The following is a 22,047-nucleotide window of genomic DNA, read 5'->3' as shown; positions in this document are numbered from 1 at the left end:
TTTTCACGATTGAAATTGCCGCGGCTGCGATTTCGATCGCGAAAATAGAGAAAACTAAGAGGCGTCGGGCGACGATTTAGGGGTCGTCAGAAAGAAGAGAAAGCTAGCTTTAAAATGATATCCATCTTTCCATAGTTACATTGTATTACACAAGGCGACTTTTTCCTAAAGTCAGCAGCTCCATTCTGCTGAATGGAGCTGCTGAATTTGAGAAAAAGTCGGCCTGTGTAATACAATGTAACTATGGAAAGATGGATATCATTTTAAAGCTCTCTTTCTCCTCTTCCTGACGACCCCTAAATCGTCGCCCTACGCCAATCATGGCCGCGGCAATTTCAATCGCGAAAATAGCGAAAACTAACAGGTGTAGGGTGTCGGTTTCTATATCATTGGAAAGAGGAGAAAGAGAGCTTTAAAATGATATGCATCTTTCCATAGTTTTTGCACTGCTCGGAGTCCCTTTAAGGGTGTGACAGGGGCGTGTCTTAAAGTTGTTCCTCATTCTTATCTCAGAAAGCCGGCAAATATGCTGTGGATGTAGGCATTTCCAGTTTTGTGGGTTTTATGTCATTTCGCATTTACTTTAAGAATTTTACCAGGGAAGACTAGGTAGGCATTTCTTCACGTTAGCATGCAACACCCCAATACCTTAACACAGTAATTATTGCATTATCGTAAATGTACCAATGTATTGCAGATCTAAATATCCCAGCACTTCCATACGCAAATATAAAGAACTGCTAGATGCTGCCTCTGGGCTTGTGAGTCATACTCTGTTTGATATTTTGCCTCATTAAGAGATTCAAATTAAATCTAACATTTGATTCTTGTGTGTCATAAAATGGTTATACTCCATTAGCAAATGAAGTAAGTGCTGTGTAGCAGTCAGCCCGCTGCATGCCAAACCTCTCCCAGCTTGGCTGTGTTTACCCTTAATAAGTACTCATTTTCGGATTATTGGGGGGATAAAAAATTCTATGAACTCCTAATGATTTCTACAAATCTATTATGCTCCCGGAAAGAGACAGAAAACCAAGTAATGCATAATTTTTGGCATAGAGCAATAAGTTAAACAAGGCATTATTTTTGTAAACACTGTTAGGCATCCACAAATGCTGTGCTATTTAAATTGTCTCTAATTATTTGAAGCCTTTTTGTTCCCCCGACTTTGTTGATTTGTTGTGCAAAAATGTTTTATGTTCTTTTCAGGATGGAAATGGCACTTGAAGTAGTAAAATGAAAATTGCTTCTCTTGTAGACTGAAGTATTTATTATATTTTCTAAAAGGCAAAAGCCAGTGATTCAGAACTGTAATAGGTTTTTTTCTTACCCAAAATGCATCAAACACCATTATTTTGAACTGCTTGACTTGTCCCAGACAAGGAGATAGTACACAACAGAATGAACATGTACTAACGACACATGCATAAACTGTTTGTGGTGGATGAAGGGCACACATGTAAAAAGGGTGTCAGGAAATGTGGGCGCAGGATGATGCCAAAAATCGGTTTACCCGGCTGCGGCAACTTTCCTGGTGGCCCTAATTACTATTCCCCCTCAGAGCGCTGTACAGTGGGAGTATGATGCAATTCGTCTTCCAGCTATTGCTGGTGGCTGAATTGTGCTGTTTTTATTGTAATTTGAGCTCTGTCTTTTGCCGGCGCCCAAATTCCTGACTGTGCACCACTATAGCCGTAACTCACATTATGGCCTATGGCAGCACCAAAATGTCCTTGGCCGCACGGTGCCCTTTTTACCTCAGGATGAAGGTGTTGATTGATTGTGAAAGAGTGATGGAGATAGGCAGACCTTGAGGCTGGGTGCACACATTGCAGAAACCCTAGCGTTGCGTAAAATGCTGCATTTTTGATGGAAGTCTGTAGGCCGCAGGAAAAAACACATATAAAAAACACATGCGTTTTATATGCATTTTCAAATGTGTGTTTTTAAAAACACTGGTTTTGTTACATAATGTTCATAGACGAAGCAAAAACGCACCTAATGAAAGTCAATGGGAACACAATGGAATGCATTTTTATGCGTTTTACGTGCGTTTTTATATGCGTTTTTTCCCAAAATATTTTTTTGCTGTACTTCCGCTTCCTGTTGTCTTCCCGAGTGATTTGCATAAATGGAAATTGGAAAACGCATACAAAACGCATATGCGTTTTGTACATGGGAACCACAAACTCATTAAAACGCATGCAAAACGCTTGAAAAATGCATCGGAAACGCACCAACAACGCAGTAAAAATGCACAAAAAATGCACAAAACATTAACATAAAACAAAGCCTTGCACGCTATGCTATGTGTGCTTCCAGCCTTACAGCTGTGGTTAACTTGGGTTCCAAAACAAAAAGAAAGGTCAGGAGCAAAAACAACTACAGAAAGAGAATATAATTGTAGAACTAAGTAAAATGAATCTGCTGATGAGGAAAAAAATAAACAATTCTCTCCAGGTTACTGTGGATAATAACAAACATTGGGTTGATTCACAAAATGAATCACATGATTCTCACTAAACATATTTTTTACCTCAACTATAGGCCTCAATTCACGGAGCATTATCAAACGTTTATCAAACACTTTATCAAACGTTTGATAATTTACCTCATGGGTAAAATCTCATTTTGAATTCTTTAAGGTGTTATATATTTGTTGAACGTTTTATCGGTAAAACATTTGATAAATATATAACACCTTAGTGAATTTAAAATGAGATTTTACCCATGAGGTAAATTATCAAACGTTTGATAAAGTGTTTGATAAACGTTTGATAATGCTCCGTGAATTGAGGCCTATGAGGAGAAATAATGCGTGATATACATAATCAGAATCATAAACGTTTACTCGCCACTGGGTCATGCCTGGAATTGGGTTTGGCACCAAAAGACAACTCAAATAGGTAGACATTAGACATTAAGACTGCCATAAAATAGCCATAAATAGTGATCCAGAATGGAGGAGACTCTATAAGGACAATAACAATAATAAAAGCAGCTTTGAACAGTGCGTGACGCTGGAGACTGGATATAATTAATGGGAGATAAACTATGTAAACCATAAAACAGATAAGGAAAGACAAGTCATGAGTTAAGACACATAAGGGTGGATTCACCAAAGGTAGCCATGCATCTAGCTATGAGACAAGAGATAAAGCTCTCTCTAATCTAACTTGATTAGAGAGTGATCTTCTGCCCATATATCGCAGGCCAATTCCCAATCAATTTCATTGTAAAATCAATCAGGAATCGGCCTTGGGATGCTGCATCTGCTGCCTCACTGGCCCAGGTAACACGGACGCGTGTGACGTCACACACCTTCACTTGTACACCATCAACTGTGTAGGGCACTTGTATGGATGGAGGATGGAGCCCAGAGCAGGCGCCAGACACGTACAGGCAAAATATAGCGCACCGGGCACCAGGGGGAGGAGGGCACATCACTGGGGGTCCCAATATCGGCTGCCAAGTCAATAAGTGTATGGCCACCTTAACCACTTCAGGACGAGAGCAATTTTCACATATCAGCACTGTTCCCATTCATTGGCCAATAACTTTATTACTACTAATCACATCTACATTATCTACAGTATATATCGTTTTTTTTAAGGACAAATTAGGTTTTTAGTGTGTGAAAATTTTGTTTAGTAATTACCTTTTTTCTATGCATTTTACTGGGAAATTAAGGTAAAAAATAGACAAAAAACACACTATTTCTCCTTTTACATCCAATATAGCTTTACAATGAACAGCGCTAAGTATAAGTTAAACCCACGGATTTTATTTGCTTATCCATCCTGGTTATTACAACATTTAGATTATGTTCCTAGCACATAATAATGCTTTCTCATTGTACACTATTGATGATTATGAGACCTTATTTGCAAAATTAATAGTAATATACCCTCATGGCATGCATATTTAAAAAGCCAAGTTCCTAAGGTAACAATACATGTTGTTTCTTTTATATTTTGTCACTTTGTTTTCATTTTACAAGTCTTTTATTTTGGCACAGAATATGCGAAAATGTAATTTATTTTGATTCAGTTTGTGACTAAAAAGAATACACGAGACATGAGCCTCAACCCTAAAACTCTTCAAACTCCATTCTACAACTTATTAGGGTTAAAATGTTACCACCACTTATGTCTCTTTTTGTTTTGCTAAAACTTTACCAACTTTGATTAAATTACTTTTTTTATGTTGGATTGAGTTTGTCCCTACCCATTTTTTATGTGACGTGTTCCCAAGCTTTAAGACACACCAAACTGTATTCTAGAACTCTTCACGGTTAAAATGATACCACATATGCCGCATTTAGTAACAAACTTGTGGTGCAGTCTCCACAACTACACTGGACAAACATATTCATCCAGTTAGGCTTAAGTGCTTAAACCGTGCCCAATATCTGCCCAATAGCCATCTGAATTGATCTGCGAGTTGGATTCATTATATATTTTTATATACTGATTATCATCTAATACTATCATCTAATATCAATATGGATTGGATGTTTCAACTGACTTTTATCCAACGTGTCTTCAAGGCTTTATGTTGTTCCTAGCAACAGCAATGTGGTCCTTAAAGAGACTCTGAAGCGAGAATAAATCTCGCTTCAGAGCTCATAGTTAGCAGGGGCACGTGTGCCCCCTGCTAAACCGCCGCAATAGCGCCGCTAAACGGGGGTCCATTGACCCCCAAACCCCCCACTGCGACACTTGGTCTCTCCTGGAGGCAGGGCTAACGGCTGCAGCCCTGCCTCCAGTCGCGTCTATCAGCGGCGCATCGCCGCCTCTCCCCCGCCCCTCTCAGTGAAGGAAGACTGAGAGGGGCGGGGGAGAGGCGGAGATACGCGCTGACAGACGCGCGTGGGGCAGGGCTGTGGCGGTTAGTCCTGCCCTAACCAGGAAGCGCTCCCCCGCATTACAGAGGGCATTTGGGGGATCAGGGACCCCCGTTAAGCCGCGGGATAGCGGCGGTTTAGCAGGGGCACACATGCCCCTGCTAACTCTGAGGTCTGAAGCAAGATTTATTCTCGCTTCAGACTCTCTTTAAGAAGTCTGCTGGATTAGAATTACAGATGGTCAATGAGATGGTAATCCTGTTTGCTTGCGTGCAAATTTAATGCAGATTGTGTGCAGTTTGAAATGGAAGCTATCTGTCAATTTTGATTGGCCCAGTTCTCAGCTGCACACAATTTGCATATTATTTGCATTTAAGTCAAAATTATTATGACCCCATTAGCCCTTTTCAGCTCATACTGGTGATGAGCTCATTATCACACATAGAACAAAGATGCTGGGTCTCTACCTGGATTCAACGTTTCGACCGCAGAGGTCTTTCTCAAGCACTTGCGTTTTGACCGCAGAGGTCTTTCTCAAGCACTTGAGAAAGACCTCTGCGGTCGAAACGTTGTGCTCTGCACTGTGGCACTTGCAATAAAATTGGCCAGCCGGCCTTAAATCCAGGTAGAGACCCAGCATCTTTGTTCTATGTGTGGAAGTAACCCTATGGTGAATGAGGGGCTTTGCTGGTTGACACCCTGGTGTTGTTAAAGATTGGATTGCAGCATTGGGATATCTGTATTGCGATGAGCTCATTATCTCCTGGCATAGGGTGCGTACTTGGCACTTTACCGCCCGGTCTCTTTGGCGCAGGGCCAGCCGAATGACAGCTGCCATCGGTGAAATTCCGGGTGGCGTTAATAACTGTTCCCCCTCCGGGTAATAGCAACTCGGAGGGAGAAGTAATTTGGTGTCCGGCAATTGGCGGATCCCCGAATTACCCGTGTGCGGGCCACGGACTGTAGTATTACTGGTATAGCCGTGCCAAACTCAGGCACTACGCGGCACGTGGCGTGCACCAAGAAGCCTTAAGGGTCCTCCTCAGTGCCTGAGCAGGGTGGCTCTAGCATGCAGGGCAGTACAGTAAAGTACAGTACAACAGATGGGCCTATTTATCAGTGCAAGGGGAAAATTGAAAGAAGATAGGAGCAAAAGTGGAGCAGATAGAGAGATCTAGAGTTCTCATTGGTCACTCTGAGGATCGGCTACAATTCTGCACCAGTTTTACTTAAATTACCATGCACTGCTTTTGATGAATCTGCGCTGCAGTGCCGTCATGAAACTCCTTGTGGTTGGTGTGCCACATAATCAGCATTTCGGGCATGATGTACTTTGCTAACTTTAGAGATCTTCGAGCTTCCCTCTTTGGAAATGTTACAATCAGCAACCCGAGATTTGTTTTTTCTTTTTAAAATCGCAAAGGGAAGAAGGGATGATGCAAACCACTTCCTACTGTGTTTCCTACTACATTCAGATATTAAATTGATTTCCAAAAGATTTCCTTAAAGGGAACTTAAAGTGGGAAGGATATGGAGGCTGACATATTTATTTAATTTTAAACAAACACAAGGGACTTTGGTTTACTGCACAGACATGGTTGTACTCATGCAGGCACAGTAAGGCCATTCTTGTACATGTTTGAGAGTGCGGCTACTAGAACATATCCAACAATATGTCTTGTCATATATGTTCAGAGGGTCCAAGTACGGCAGCGGTTGGGTCAGGGGGGACATTGGAAGCCTCCAGACTTAAGTATCTAACCTTTTGTTCAGGTTCACTTTAAAGTGAACCTCCAGACTAAAAATCAACTCAGCAGCACTGAAAAGGCTTGGCGTTTTTTTAACAGTTTCACAGCATCAGAACTTTGTTTTCCTTATCCAAGTCTCATTTTTGGTTGCACAAAAGCTAAGCTCCGCCCCATCAAAGAAAACTGCCTGGGCATTTTCCCTCTGATGCAGTGCAAAGCATGATGGGATTTCTGATGATGTTGTTCCCATTGCCTAGCAACTGGGAGGGGTGATCAGGACACAGGAGAGTTGGAAGTATCTCATGCTCCCTGTCTCCGCCTTTCAACCAACAAGATGGCTGCCCCCCATGAAATCACAAACATTTGCCTGTTCTTTTAAAACAGGGTGGGTAAGAGATTATATTACCTATCTATTTTAATTAACATAACTAATGTAACTTAATGACAGTATGTTTGTTTATGCTGAAGTTCCTCTTTAACTTCCTGTGCCAATACAATAGAAATTTCTCATACACCCAGCAATAAAATATCAAGGGCTTATGGTTTAATGTAAGCAAATTAGATGTCTTTACAGCCTTATGCATTATTTACTATTAATTCAACTCCCATGACATGCCATTACATAGATGAGTATATGTATGCCTTAAAGGCATATTCTATTTTTGGAATAAGATAGCCATCCACATAGGTCCGTGCTGCAATATTATTAAAAAATGATCTTTCCATTTCATTTTGCTGCCATTTAACAATTTCCCAAACTGACAGGAAGCTCAGATTGTGCTTCTTTGAAACCATGGCAACAGTAATCTTGTCCAGCTCTCTAATAAAGCTCCAACTCGATGTGTGTAAACAGCTGAACAGAGCAGAAGCCATAGTTACTTATTTTCAATAGCTGCTCAAAGCTATTGACTGGCAGCAAATGTTTACCCTTTTGACTTACATAGGTAAATGTTTTCGTTAATTGGAATTGATGTATATTGCATTAGCACTTGTGTCTGTCTGTTGCCTGCCTGGTGTATACACTGTGCAATGTATCAGGTGCCAGGGCCGAATTTGTACTCTTTTCCTCCCAAGGCCACTGTCACCAGCCGTCCCCCTTCAGTATAGGTAGCCTGATGAACCCTTCCCTCTAGTATAGTTAACCTGATAACTCCCCCTCCAGTATAGGTAGCCAGATGGCCCCTCCCCCCTTTCCATCCAGTATAGGTAGCCAGATGACCCCTCCCACCTTTCCCTCCAGTATAGGTAGCCAGATGACCCCTCCCCCCTTTCCCTCCAGGATAGGTAGCCGGATGGCCCCTCCCCCTTTCCCTCCAGTATAGGTAGCCAGATGACCCCTCCCCCTTTTCCTACAGTATAGGTAGCCAAATGACCCCTCCCCCTTTCCTCCAGTATAGGTAGCCAGATGACTTCCTTCATTCCTTCTTTTCCCACCCACCGCCCTTTCAGTATAGGTAGCCAGCTTGCCTTCACACAGCAGCAGCCTTCAGTGTCACTCATTTCTCAGCTCGTCTCCAGTGCACAAGCTTCCTCATCCCCTCTTTCTCCAATGCTGCCCAAGTCAATAGCCACCCGCCACAATGCAAACATGCACAGAGAGCAAAGTGGCCGCTGCACAGGCCGCTGGCAGCAGAGTACTGCGGTCAGGCACTCGCCTGATTTATCTGCATTGCAGTAAGTTTAGCCTGCTGCTTTGGTGCCCTTGATCCTGTGGTGCCCTAGGCCATTGCCTACAAAGCCTTTGCCTAAACCTGGTCCTGTCAGGGGCAATATGAAGTGAAGCTAAGAAAACATTAACTGGGCAGAAGGTGTAATATTTGTTGGAATGTAAACATAGATTGGATGTTGGGGTTTCGGTTTAAGCCACAGTACATTAGGCTGAGGTATGAGACAGGTAGGCAGTAGGGATGCTCATTCGGATTCCGCGGAAATGCAATTTCCGAAATTCCGATCGGAATTTGCATTTCCGCATTGGAATGCGGAAATCGGTAATGCAAGTGTGTTAGGCGGATTTCCGCCGGAAATCGCGGAAATTTCCGCCGGAAATCGCGGAAATTCTGCCTGACTTTGACATCGATTTTCTCAAAAACTATAAGGTCTTTTTGAAAACTTTTTTTTGCATATTGTTCACAAGATTGAGTTTAATAAACCCTGAAAATTTGGTGTTTCTAGGACTTACGGGGGCTTTGCTATTAACCACTAAAGTCGGCAGATTTTTACTGTAAAGTAAAATGCAGAAAATCTGCATCTGCCTATTTTCTGCATTTATATTACAGTAAAAATCAGCCGACTTTAGTGGTTAATAGCAAAGCCCCCGTAAGTCCTAGAAACACCAAATTTTCAGGGATTATTAAACAGAATCTTCTGAATAAGATGCAAAAAAAAGTTTTCAAAAAGACCTTATAGTTTTTGAGAAAATCTATGTTAAAGTCGGCCGGAATTTCCGCGATTTCCGGCGGAAATTCCGCATTGGGATGCGGAAATTGGTACCGGAAAGCGGAATCGGTAATTGGCAATGGCGGAATGCGGAATTACCGCGGAATCGGAAATTGGCATTTCCGACCATCCCTAGTAGGCAGATGCCTCCAGATAAATAGGGAACATTTTTAAAAAGTTAGGAAGTGACAAGGTGTTATGTCTATTAGCTGAATGCCAGTAAGGTGTGCAATAATGTGAGGCAGTGCCGTATCTACAAATCATGGGGCCCCCAGCAAAACTTTGATGGGGTCTCCTCAATGGTCAAACCCCTTCCCTTGTCTCCCCTTGGTGCCCACCACACCCTGGGGGCCCATCTTACAAGGGTTATAAATCAAGTGTGGCCATCATGAACTTCACACCCATAACAAGTGTATCCCCAAAACTCCTGATCTCATGGATTGTCCCCTGTATCGGAGGAAGTGAAGGTTGGCAGTTGGGCCCCCCGCAGCTCTGCCCCCCACCCCACGTGCATCCACAGGTGCTGCTCCCCTCTAGTTACACCCCTGATCATGGCCAGATTTACCATAAGGCACTGTAGGCACGTGGTTACAGGCGTCTGAAGATGGGAAGGTGGCTTCCTACCCTCCCCTAGTGCTTCCTTCCTCCTTCCATATGCAGAGTCCCAAGTGGAGAGTAAATCGGAGGTTACTCACCCGAGTCTCTGCATTCCACTGACTAGCTTTCCCTTCAGTCAGGAACACCTCTAGCTACTTAATACCGAAGATAGCTTTGGCTACCTAATACTAAGGGGCACCTGTAGCTGCCTATGAGGTGCAAGGGAAGTAAGGGAGATGTGACAGCTGGGACAGCCAGCACACTTGCACTGCGGTTCAGTAGGGGTTTGTAGGTTCATAGAGGGCAAAGTCTAGGGTGCCAAGACATCTGTGCCTATAGGCTCCTGTGATGTAAATCCGGGCCTGCCCCTAATATGGGGCATATATATATAATGGCTGTATGTGTAGTATGAGACCCATGTATTGGCAGCATATTTAATAAGAGCCGTGTATTGGGTGCACATGCAACATGAGGCATATGTAATGACTGTGCATGTTTGAAGACGCATGTGATAGGAGCACCTGTAATATGAGGTAAATGGCTGTGCTGCGTATAATGCATACACATGTAGTATGAGGCTCACATAATGGCTGAGCTTGTAGTACAGGGTACATATAATGGATACACATGTCATACAGGCACATGTAATGGCTGTGTGTGTATTACAGCGTACATGTCTTGGATGTATATCAGTTTAAAGTGACAGGTCTTTATGTCTATAGCATCTCTTGTATGTAGATCAGGTTCTGTGTATAGGACGGGACGTAAACATTCTACATGTACTGCAGGCTTTGCGTTGGCGAAATAGGTGGCAGTTTTACTTTAAAGCGGGATTGTCACTATAAAAATCAAATTTCAACAGCAACTGGTCTGAGTGTATTAAGTGATAAAGATGCTAATCCTGCATTCAAAACTTTTAAAACTTTTCTGCTGTTATAGTTTGGAGTTATCACATACCTAAGGAGCACTGGCCCTTTAATTGCCATCACCAAACAGTTGCATGCTGGGGGATCTTTTTATCTATAATATATTCCTCCTTTTCCATTTATTTCCCCCTCCTTCTAAAGACAGTGCACTTCCTAGTATAGACCTCAGTGGGAGTGTCTGAAGACTCTGGGAGGAGGGCGGGTAACGAATACACAATTAGCAAGAGGAGAAAAAAGAGTGAGGGAGGAAATTATGTCAGGATTAGCTTCATTCAAAGGTAACCAAGATGGAAACTGTCTAGAATAGGATTCTCTGCTTTTCTTTTATAAAATTCACAGGAATAATAATGTGGACAGTGCAATACATCTGTTATGTAAGTAGAACTAGTATTGATCTACTTATATATGTGTTTTTTATTTCTAGGTTAGCATGGGTGTCACTTGTTCTTTAACACTTGGAGACTACATAGAGGGGAATTATCACATCGAAAATGACATTACCATCTCTCTGGTCTACACAGTGCAGTTATCAGACTATAGGCTATATTCACAAAAGTTTAGTAACGTTGCCATGCCTAGGGAGAACGCTTCATTTATACCATTATTTACGCAGACAACATAGCACGCGTTACGCAATTAGCTCCTTCCGAGAAAGTAGCGGAATGTGCATTGCCCTAGCAACATAGATAATGCAGGTTGAGCTAATTCCTTTTGTGAACATTGTGTTACATAGTGGTGAAGATAGTAAATAAGTGAAAAATGTAATAAATAAAATTGCTTATTTTTGTTTTACAATATTTATTTATTAATTATGTAGTCAGTGTTTGCCCCATTGTAAAAATCTTCCTCACCCCGAATAACTTTTTGAAATTTATCACAAATGGTGGCAACATTGTTGGTCCTGTCAGGTGCAGCTGAAGCCAGTACAAAATACAGTATACCTGGTCTTCCAGAATGCTCGGGCGGGAGGAGGGGGAGGGGGGAATTCTGCAAAACTACTCAGCCTAGGCCAGTGATCTGCAAACTTGGCGCTCAGCTGTTAAGGAACTACAAGTCCCACAATGCATTTTTCTTTTTGAATCATGACTGTGAGACTACCGCAGTCATGATTCGTACAGACAAATGCATTGAGGGACTTGTAGTCCCTTAACAGCTGGGGAGCCAAGTTTGCAGATCACTGGCCTAGGCTAAGCTTCACTTGGAGGGGGGAAGGGGGCACATTCAATAAACAGCAATATAGGAAGTGTATCTGATGCTGAAACCAGGAAAATTACTGTAAAAGTGGGTATCCTGAATAATTTATTTAATTCTCCTACATGTCACCTCAGTGCCACTTTAAGCGTATCTATTTAACAGTACTGGCTAAAGAGAGAGACTTAAAATTTTCTTAGCAGGTTAAGAATGTTACATTTCTTATACTATAATTCTGCGAATGCGTTTAATTATACGATAGTCTGTCTTCAAAGCTCGCAGTGAGTCACGGTGCTTTTTAATCTATTCCTCGCGGCGCACTCTGGAGTCCGGCACACACTATCCATCACCTCTTGCACAGACAGTGTTTAACATTTAGCTGTAGCACTTTGAACCAGCAGCGCGCTGGGCGAATCAGACGCATGTTCTAATAATAGCTCTCCCTAAACAACGTTTTTAATCATTTCTAGTACAGTAAACAGCCGTCTTCAAACAGACGGCAATCACATGCTCACAGCTAGTTTTCAACAATCACTATTATTGCACAAATCCACAGAATGACGGACTTTAATCCTCTCACTGGGAATTATGGGTATAGGGATGCAAATTGCCCTTTAGAATGCATGTAGAATCGCAGCCTGCATGGTGTATATACGGCGAGAATGAAGAAGCATGCCTTCTTATACCGCACGATCGATTTTATTAGAAGAGAACTTGAGGGAAAAAAATGAACCAAGGGGGCAAATAAAGTGAAAAATTAAAAGACCACTATGACAAAACAATGTAAAATTGAAATGACGTACATATAAGGTGTATATTTGTCCCAGAGTAAATTGCACTATGAATTTTTTTTACCTATGTTGTCAATTATAGAAGGTAGTAAAAATCTGACACGTTTTGGGCTAGTCCATCTCCTCATGGGAGATTACCCAGGACTTTTTTTATTTTCGAAAACACTTAGGCCCCTGGTTGACACATAAATCTGCACATTTCCAGCCTGGTCCAGTACTGTCCTGTCTTGTCAGTTTTGCATCAGTTTCCTATCAGTTATACCTGACTAGACCGAAAATGTGCACATAACAATCCTGGCCATCTTGATCCTGTCCTGTAGATGGATGAATACAAATAGATATATGATTTCAGAGATTATGATATGGCACCAGCATCACCTGCATCTCTGTACAATATAATTGCAAGATATGGGGCATAAGACAAACACAGAGCATTTATATCATGCTTTTCTCCTGGCGGACTCAAACCACCAGAGCTGCAGCCACTAAGATGTGCTCTATAGTCAGCAGGAGTGTTAGGGAGTCTTGCCCAAGGTCTCCTACTGGCTTACTGAATAGGAAGAGCCGAGATTCAAACCCTGGTCTCCTGTGTCAGAGGAGAGCCCTTAACCACCTTAAGACCACCTAACGCCGATTGGCGGTCGCAAGGTGGCTCCCTCAGGATCTGGGGAAGTGTTTTGCAGCATCCCTGCTTGAAGCAGAGCTCCGTTATCAGTCTGCCGGCGGCAATCGTTGCCGGCAGACTGTTTGATGGCAAAACTGCCGTTTATTTATGTTGTACAGCACTGTGATCTCCTGCAGCGCTGTATGTGGACAGCTCTGTCACTGAGCTGTCCCCTCTATTGGCTCCAAAGATAATCACCTCTCATAGGCTGTTGCCTATGAGAGCCGATCACACTGATTGGCTCTCGGGGGGAGGTAGGGTTAGGGGAAAAAAAGACAATTTTATTAATTAATATTAAAAAAAAGCATTTAAATTTAAAAAAAAAAGTTTCAACAGCAATCAGATACCACCAACAGAAAGTTCTGTTGGTGGCAAAAAAGGGGGGGAAATTAATTTGTGTGCTAATTTGTACAGCCCTGCAGCAAGCTATTAAAGCTGCAGGGGCCTGAATTGTAAAAAATAGCCTGGTCACTGGGGGTGTAAGCCTGTGCTTGTTAAAGTGGATCCGAGATAAACTTTTACTCATTGCATAATTGTTTTACTTTTATATAGTTTATAGGGCATTCCTCAAGCCAAATGCTTTTTTTTTTGTTTTAATACTCTAATTACCTATAAACTAAACAAGCCTCGCCCACAGCTTTTTCAGAGAGCCTTGGCACTGTAGCAAGGGCTTATGGGAGCTCAGTCTGGGCAGCAGGAGGAGGAGGTTACTAGCCAGAGATTTTAGAGGCAGAGGGGAGGAGGAGAGGGGGGTGAATTTATCACATTACACACAGGCAAGCTGATAGCATCTCCAGCCCTCAGCCTGTGACAAACAGAACATGGCTGCCCTCATTGTATCACAGGAATAAATAATCATAAACTGTTGAAGCTGTTTGCAGCTAGATTTGCTGTGTAAACTATCTAAACTTTAGATAAGATATATAGAAAAATTACTTGTTATAGTTAGTTTTTCATCTCGGATCCGCTTTAAGTGGTGAACCAGTACACTATCCTAGTGCTGGGCGTAATGGAAAAAACTACGCTTACGGATCATTACGCATAATTTTACGCTATTATGCATTACGGAATTACGCTTACGGCGTAGACATTTATCTACGGTTCGTGTCTGTAATTACGCATGGCCCTTACGCAATTACGCGTAAGAATACCGTAATGCAGGTTGTTACGTTATTGCCTTACGCATAATTTCCTGCTAGCAATTAATGCGTAAGGCAATGTTCCCAAGCGGAAAAGTTGACGCATGGATCAATGTTAGGTAGCCGCCGACTTTAAGGGTTAATAGCAAAGCCCCCTTAATTGCTGAGAGCCTCAAATTTGGAGAATATATTAAGGAGATCAGAAGGAATAAGAGGAAAAAAAAATTTCAAAAAGACCTTATAGTTTTTGAGAAAATCGATTTTAAAGTTTCAAAGGAAAAATATATACATTTAAAAACCCGCCGACTTTAACGGTTAATAGCAAAGCCTGCTTAAAATTTAGGAACACCAAATTCCCAGGGTATATTAAGGGGATCAGTGGGAATACGAGGGAAAAAAAATTTCAAAAAGACCTTATAGTTTTTGAGAAAATCGATTTTTAGGTTTCAAGGGCAAAAATGTCTTTTAAATGCGGAAAATGTCATTTTTTTTTTGCACAGTGTGGGAAATATAAAAAAAAAACGACGTGGTCCCCCCTCCCAGACCTCTTTAACCCCTTGTCCCCCATGCAGGCTGGGATAGCCAGAATGCGGAGCACCGGCCGCGTGGGGCTCCGCACCCTGACTATACCAGCCCGCATGGTCCATGGATTGGGGGGTCTCGGAAGGGGAGGGGCAGCCAAGCTTTCCCCTCCCCCTCCGAGCCCTTGTCCAATCCAAGGACAAGGGGCTCTTCTCCACCTCCGATGGGCGGTGGAGGTGGAGGCCGCGATTTCCTGGGGGGGGGGGGGTTCATGGTGGCATCTGGGAGTCCCCTTTAAAAAGGGAGAAATGAGTATAGGGGTACTTGTACCTCTTACACATTTCTTTTAAGAGTTAAAAGTAAATAAACACACAAACACTTAGAAAAAGTATTTTAATTGAACAAAAAACATAACCACGAAAAAAGTTCTTTAATATTCTTAATTAACCATTAATACTTACCTGTCCCTTTAAATAAATGATCCCTCGCAATCAGGGGCGTAACTAGAAATCACTGGGCCCCCCTGCGAATATTTGGATGCCCCCCCCCCCCCCCCCCCCCCCATAGGTGCCAAATAATCGTAATGGGGCAGCGTTTCACTGTAAATTAATTGTAAAGTGGGCAGCATTTTACCAGACAATCGTAATGTGGGCCAGAAAATCGTAATGTGGGCAGAGTTCACCAGAAAATCGTAATGTGGGCCTTTAGAAAATCATAATGTGGGCAGAGTTCACCAGAAAATCGTAATGTGGGCACCAGTCACCAGAAAATTGTAACGTGGACAGCATTCACCAGACAATCGTAATGTGGGCAGCGTTCACCAGAAAATCATAATGTGGGCAGAGTTCACCAGAAAATCATAATGTGGGCAGAGTTCACCAGAAAATCGTAATGTGGGCACCAGTACCCAGAAAATCGTAACGTGAGCAGCAGTCACCAGAAAATTGTAACGTGGACAGCATTCACCAGACAATCGTAATGTGGGCAGCGTTCACCAGAATATCGTAATGTGGGATAGAAAATCGTAATGTGGGCAGAGTTCACCAGAAAATCGCAATGTGGGCAGCAGTCACCAGAAAATCGCCATGTGGGCAGCAGTCACCAGAAAATCGCCATGTGGGCAGCAGTCACCAGAAAATCGCAATGTGGGCATCAGTCACCAGAAAATCCTAATGTGGGCAGCAGTCACCAGAATATCGTAATGTGGGCAGCAGTCACCAGAAAATCCTAATGTGGGCAGCAGTCAGTCACCAGAATATCATAATGTGGGCAGCACACACCAGAAAATCCTAATGTGGGCAGCAGTCACCTGAAAATCCTTATGTGGGCAGCAGTCACCAGAAAATCGCAATGTGGGCAACAGTCACCAGAAAATCGCAATGTGGGCAGCAGTCACCAGAAAATCCTAATGTGGGCAGCATACACCAGAAAATCGTAATGTGGGCAGCAGACACCAGAAAATCGCAATGTGGGCAGCAGACACCTGAAAATCGTAATGTGGGCAGCAGACACCAGAAAATCATAATATGGGCAGCAGACACCTGAAAATCGTAATGTGGGCAGCAGACACCTCAAAATCATAATGTGGGCAGCAGACACCTGAAAATCGTAATGTGGGCAGCAGGCACCTGAAAATCGTAATGTGGACAGCAGACACCTGAAAATCGCAATGTGGGCAGCAGACACCTGAAAATCGTAATGTGGGCAGCAGACACCTGAAAATCGTAATGTGGGCAGCAGACACCAGAAAATCGCAATGTGGGCAGCAGTGACCAGAAAATCATAATGTGGGCAGCAGACACCAGAAAATCCTAATGTGGGCAGCAGTCACCAGAAAATCGCAATGTGGGCAGCAGTGACCAGAAAATCGTAATGTGGGCAGCAGACACCAGAAAATCGCAATGTGGGCAGCAGACACCTGAAAATCGTAATGTGGGCAGCAGACACCTGAAAATCCCCCTGCAGAATTTCAGAGCGGGAAGTGACGTCAGCTAGAGCGAGAAGGCGGCGATGGAACGCAAGGAAGAAGGTATGTATCCCGCCGCCGCTGCTGCCCGCTGCCCACACACATTCACTAGCTGGAGGGGGGCGCAGAGGGGAGAGCCCCCAGGTGAGGGAGAGGGGGGAACTTCCCCTCTCCCCGCCGACTGTGGGCAAGGCTTTCCCCTCATGCTGCCACCCCTCCAGCCCCCAAAAAACGGCCCCGAGCGGGCGCAGGCGCTGCAGGGCCTATTGTTACGCCCCTGCTCGCAATAGCCTCGGAAATGTTCTATCAGTTACAATGTAACAAAGTTATTACAATGTAACAACTTTGTTACATTGTAACTATGCCGCACCCGACGTCACTCGCCGCTCAGCCGCCGCATACACTTACGCGTCCTTGCAGGACGCTAAGTCCCCGCCGGCTCCCGCTGTCCACCCCGCCCACATCTGTCACCCACATGTGGGTGACATGTGGGTGACATGTGGGAGAGGCGGGGAGGGCAGCGGGAGCCGGCGGGGATTTAACGTCCTGCACGGACCCGACAGAGCTCTGAGCTATATAGCTCAGTATTCTCTAAGCATCTTTGAATTTGGGCTCCTTGGAGCCCCATTGGTCCTTAGCAGACCAATGGGATTCCTTCAAATCAGAAGGAACCCCATTGGTCTGCTAAGAACCAATGGGGCTCCTTGGAGCCCAAATTCAAAGATGCTTAGAGAGCTCTGAGCTATATAGCTCAGAGCTCTGTCGGGTCCGTGCAGGATGCTAAATCCCCGCCGGCTCCCGCTGCCCTCCCCGCCTCTCCCACATGTCACCCACATGTCACCCACATGTGGGTGACAGATGTGGGCGGGGTGGACAGCGGGAGCCGGCGGGGACTTAGCGTCCTTGTGTATGCGGCGGCTGAGCGGCGAGTGACGTCGGGTGCGGCGTAGTTACAATGTAACAAAGTTGTTACATTGTAATAACTTTGTTACATTGTAACTGATAGAACATTTCCGAGGCTATTGCGAGGGATCATTTATTTAAAGGGACAGGTAAGTATTAATGGTTAATTAAGAATATTAAAGGACTTTTTTCGTGGTTATGTTTTTTGTTCAATTAAAATACTTTTTCTAAGTGTTTGTGTGTTTATTTACTTTTAACTCTTAAAGGAAATGGGTAAGAGGTACAAGTACCCCTATACTCATTTCTCCTGGGAGGGGGGGTGGGCATCTGGGGGACCCCTTTTTAAAGGGGACTCCCAGATGCCACCATGAACCCCCCCCCCCCCCAGGAAATCGTGGCCTCCACCTCCACCGCCCATCGGAGGTGGAGAAGAGCCCCTTGTCCTTGGATTGGACAAGGGCTCGGAGGGGGAGGGGAAAGCTTGGCTGCCCCTCCCCTTCCGAGACCCCCCAATCCATGGACCATGCGGGCTGGTATAGTCAGGGTGCGGAGCCCCACGCGGCCGGTGCTCCGCATTCTGGCTATCCCAGCCTGAATGAGAGACAAGGGGTTAATGAGGTCTGGGAGGGGGGACCCCACGTCGTTTTTTTTTTTTATATTTCCCACACTCAGAACGAAGTAAGTAAAACTCTTCCCACTTGGGGGAATCTATGAAAATAATACACTATTGTTACCTGTGCAAAAAAAAAATGACATTTTCCGCATTTAAAAGACATTTTTGCCCTTGAAATTTAAAAATCGATTTTCTCAAAAACTATAAGGTCTTTTTGAAAAAAATTTTTTTCCTCTTATTCCCACTGATCCCCTTAATATACCCTGGGAATTTGGTGTTCCTAAATTTTAAGCAGGCTTTGCTATTAACCGTTAAAATCGGCGGGTTTTTAAATGTATATATTTTTCCTTTGAAACTTTAAAATCGATTTTCTCAAAAACTATAAGGTATTTTTGAAAAAAAAAATGTTTCCTCTTATTCCTTTTGATCTCCTTAATATATTCTCCAAAGTTGAGGCTCTTAGCACTTAAGGGGGCTTTGCTATTAACCCTTAAAGTTTGCGGCTTTATTATATTATACGGAAGCGTAATAGCAGACTGTGTAATTCAATAGGAGTTTACGGTCTTACGCGTAATTTGCTACGCGTAATAACGTAACTTACGGTCTACGCGTAATTAATTACGTGTAATACCGTAACCTTACACGTAACGCTTACGGTGCATTTGTAGTGAATTACGATGCGTAATTACGCTAATGCGTAATTTCGGCCCAGCACTGCACTATCCAGCCAGGAAAGGGAAGTACAACAGAAGTTTGACAATTAACCAGTTCGCCGTCCTGGTACAGTATATCTACGTCCCTTTTAACTTAATTTCCCCGTATGGGGCATAGATATACGCACCCCCGCTGCTACCGCCGCTGTCCGCGCTCCTGCTCACTCGTGCGCACTCGTGCTCGTGCATGTTGCTGCCCGTTCACCCGGAGATCAATGATCAGGGAAACTGTTCCCGGTCATTGATCTAAGTCCCCGCAGCAATGATCGGCTGCTTCCATGAGAAGCTGCGCGATCATTGTGAAAAAAAATTCCCATCCTCACTACACTTCCTGTAAGCGTACTTGCTACGCTTACAGGACCATTCACAAAAATTCACTGTGGCCATCTTGTGGCCAAATAGTAAAACTACAATCAAGCATACAAGCATTTTTTACATACAAATACATATTTTTACATTGTAAATTAACTCCTTACCCCCCACACTCCCCAATTGCTACCATTTTGTTTTGTAAAAAAAAAAATGACAGTAAAAAAAATACATAACTAGTTACCTTAGGGACTGATCTCTTTACATATTTATGTCAAGAGAGTATAACACTGTTACTTTATAAATGATGGGCTTGTAATTAGGGATGGACGCAAAATTGAAAAAAATGCACCTATATTTCCAAATAAAATATTGGCGCCAAACATTGTGATAGGGTCATAATTTAAACGGTGTAATAATGGGTACAAATGGGCAAATAAAATACATGGATTTTAATTACAGTAGCATGCATTATTTAAAAACTATAATGGCCAAAAACTGAAAAATAATGATTTTTTTCCAGTTTTTTTCCTATTTTCCCATTAAAACACATCTAGAATAAAATCATTCTTGGCATAATGTCCCACCTAAAGAAAGCCAAATTGGTGGCGGAAAAAAACAAGCCATAATTCATTTCATTGTGATAAGTAATAATAAAGTTATAGGCGAATGAATGGAAGGAGCGCTGAAAGGTGAAAACTTGCTCGGATGCTGAAGGGGTAAAACTCCTCAGTTGTGAAGTGGTTAATGCAAATCGTTCTGCAATTAAATACAGCAGTTACAAGAAACTATGTGAGGGGGGGCAGCCCTGCCCGAGCAAACTTACAAGGGATTAAAGAGTCTACCAATTCATTTTATTGCTGGCAGCTGTGTTTTGCCGGCTGTCACTGAAAACCTTCCTCTCCTGCACACGTGCCTTTACTTCCTATGCTCATTACTTTGATTCACTATATTATTTCAAGAGCTATTTAAGTGAAGCATCGTTTGATTCCTTTTAACCGCACACCTCAAGCAAAGCATAACCTATTTCTATGGCAACCATCTCACTGGAATCAAGACACACACAAATGGCTGCACATCCTCTGTGACACCCCTGGTGCTCTCATATAGGAAGTGTTTGCACAGCTTGCGTTGTGTTAGTGGAGCGAGCTATGGATTGAGATCGCTGGATAGCTGCTAAATAAAATCAAGGCAGTGCTAAAAGACACAGCACAGATCTGCCTGTTCATGTTAGTGCCTTCGCTAGAATTCCCAAAGATCAATTACTTCCAACACCGTTAAAGCGTTCTCTCATCTTCCTACCATAAATGGTATGTAGCAGTGTAGCACAGAGTCATTCTCTTTTTCCTTTGCAGTTAGAGTGGACCATAACTATCAAAGCCTACATGCTATACCTGTGATCTCTGGGATACAACTGATCAGATGAGAGTCTCTTGACATTACATGTTTGCGACTTTTAGTATAGAAAAAGCTTTTGTAGCTGCTGGCTGTCAAATGTTATAGGCATCTGATATTCCTTTCCAGCATTGTTGGTCGATTGATTGAAATATGTCTTTTTACATTAAAAATAAAATTCAATACTGCTTTGATAATTTCTATACAAACTGATTTTAGAATCCAGGAAATTAAAAGAAAAAAAATGAGGTGAAAATAAAAATAAACTGATGAGACAAACAACTGTATCTATCCTCCTTCTTCTAAACATGTCTTTTTATATCCCACTGTTTTATTTTATATTTAAATCTACTTTTTAAGTTTTTACTTTTTCTTTGCCTCTGCTCAATGACACATTCATTGAAGTATGCCCTAGCTAAAATCTATGAACTCTTATCTCTTTCCGGCTTTAAAGGGGTTCTGCGGCCATTTAAAAAAAAAAAAGTGTCACTTATCTGGGGCTTCTACCGGCCCCCTGCAGCTATCAAGTCCCGCGCCATCACGGAAGCCCCTTCCATTCCTCGCCGCGGGTCACAAAAAATATATACAGTAGAATCCCTATATAGCAAACTCCAAGGGACCAGGAAAATAGTTTACTATATCAAAAGTTTATGATATCAGAATTAGTCATACATTGTATATTTATACAGAAGCTTTTGCTAAGACCTGAGGACTGAGTTTACTATAGCCAGAGGTTTACTTTAGCAGAGTTTACTACAGCAAGATTCTAAGTATATAAATACTTGTTCTACTTACATAACATATGTATTGTATTGTCCATGTTTTGATTTCAGTGAATTTTATATAGTAAATAAGGAGAAAACTGTTCCAGGCAATTTCCATCTTTACTGCCTCTGACTGAAGCAACTCCTGATGTCATTTCCTCCCTTACTCTTTTTTTTCTCCTGGTAAATGCACTGTCATACCTAGCTTGCTTTGTAAACATGTGAACACAACATAGCTCGAATTTCAGCAGCTTCTGAAGAGGGGTGAGGTGTATTTCCCTTCTAAGCCTGTCTCACTGAACTGCCATCAGCCAATCAGTGAGGATCAGGAATAAGGGAGGGGAGATAACAAGCTTCCCTCTCCCCAGCAATGTACCAGAATAGAGCCAGGCTGACTGAGATAAGATTCATTACAGCAGAAACATTGATGATTATATTTGAATGCTTGCAATGCAGACTACATGTAGCCTACATAATAAACACAGAGCAGTGAGTAAATAGAATTTCATTTTGTGGCTGACAGT

At 42.9% G+C, this 22,047-nt stretch overlaps 1 protein-coding gene across 3 annotated transcripts in view; it reads left to right on the top strand.

The window, feature by feature from the left end:
• The window catches only part of HTR1F (5-hydroxytryptamine receptor 1F), a 354,262-nt gene that overhangs the window by 182,151 nt on the left and 150,064 nt on the right, over window positions 1-22,047 (top strand). The window contains exon 1 of one of the 3 annotated variants that reach the window (XM_068266104.1): window positions 7,443-7,538. The exons of the other annotated variants lie outside the window; for them this stretch is intronic. The gene's annotated coding sequence lies outside the window, so the exon portion shown is untranslated. Of the gene's footprint in view, window positions 1-7,442; window positions 7,539-22,047 lie in introns of those variants that run through there. 3 annotated transcript variants of the gene reach the window in all.

This window comes from Hyperolius riggenbachi, chromosome 2, assembly GCF_040937935.1.
Source record: "Hyperolius riggenbachi isolate aHypRig1 chromosome 2, aHypRig1.pri, whole genome shotgun sequence".
Classification (NCBI taxonomy): domain Eukaryota; kingdom Metazoa; phylum Chordata; class Amphibia; order Anura; family Hyperoliidae; genus Hyperolius; species Hyperolius riggenbachi.
The sequence above is the reverse complement of the archived record's forward strand: the minus strand, read 5'-3'. Positions and strand labels throughout refer to the sequence as shown.